This window comes from Notothenia rossii (assembly GCF_949606895.1).
Source record: "Notothenia rossii genome assembly, chromosome: 6".
Taxonomy (NCBI): Eukaryota; Metazoa; Chordata; class Actinopteri; order Perciformes; family Nototheniidae; genus Notothenia; species Notothenia rossii.
In genome coordinates, this window is record NC_136909.1 from 71,995,819 (window position 1) to 71,996,777 (window position 959).

Consider the following 959-nt stretch of genomic DNA (forward strand, 5'->3'; position numbering starts at 1 on the left):
TTTAACTACAGCCTCAAACAAGTAGATGAGTGGAACAAAAAAAGAGGTCCATCACATTGGCTCTCATCTAAGGAAAGGGCACTGGAAACTTGAATAAGTGCAGCTAGAAAGCTTCTGTGGGCGGCATGTGTGCGTTAGAGACTTCAGGAATATTAATTGAAGTGCGTTGAACACTAGGTGGAGCTATGTGGTAACATCCCAGCATATTCAGGAGTTTTACTCTAGCTAAGAAGGGGGCTTCCTTTTTTTCATTTTGGACAGCAGCCACCCATCACATGGAAACCTCTGAGTATTTATGTTTTTAATTATCCCAGCATACTTCCTTCAACATGCTGTTTACTTAGTTCTCCTCTGAGAATGTCAGAGCTAGGCTATATGCTCTTTGCGTTAAATTCACTTTTCTTTCCATACTACTGTTTGGTTTTTTTTTTTTTTTTTATAATTACAGAGATTTAAATTAGTTTAGTCTGCGGAGAGTCTAATGCTCTTAATACTGATTTGCAGTATTAACCTCTGTGTTTATTTTTATGTCAAAGCTGATGTTTTCCTATATGGAAATGATGTATAATTTGAAGTGAAACAAAATACAAGCTGGCCTACGTGTTTGTTTGTGCTTTTAATAAAAATAATAATGAACAGCATCCTAGGAGATCATGTTTAAAGCCACACAGAAATACAAAACAGGATCCTTATTGTTGGTGGAGAATGCAGTTGCAGTGCTGTCCCATAAACACGGGACTTCAATAAGTTGAGGTGATTAAAAGGCTCTGTCATTATTCTTTCACTCGTTAAGACGGGCTCTCGGATTTCAAGTGTCTCCTTTTACACTCCTGAGCCGCCACATTCATCATGGGACCGGGCTGAAGTTTTATTGCTGCCGCTAGAGGTGGATGCAAAAACAAAAGTTGAGTGTGGGATGGACTCAGAGGGCAACCAGCCCCAGTGCACTTTCTCTCAGG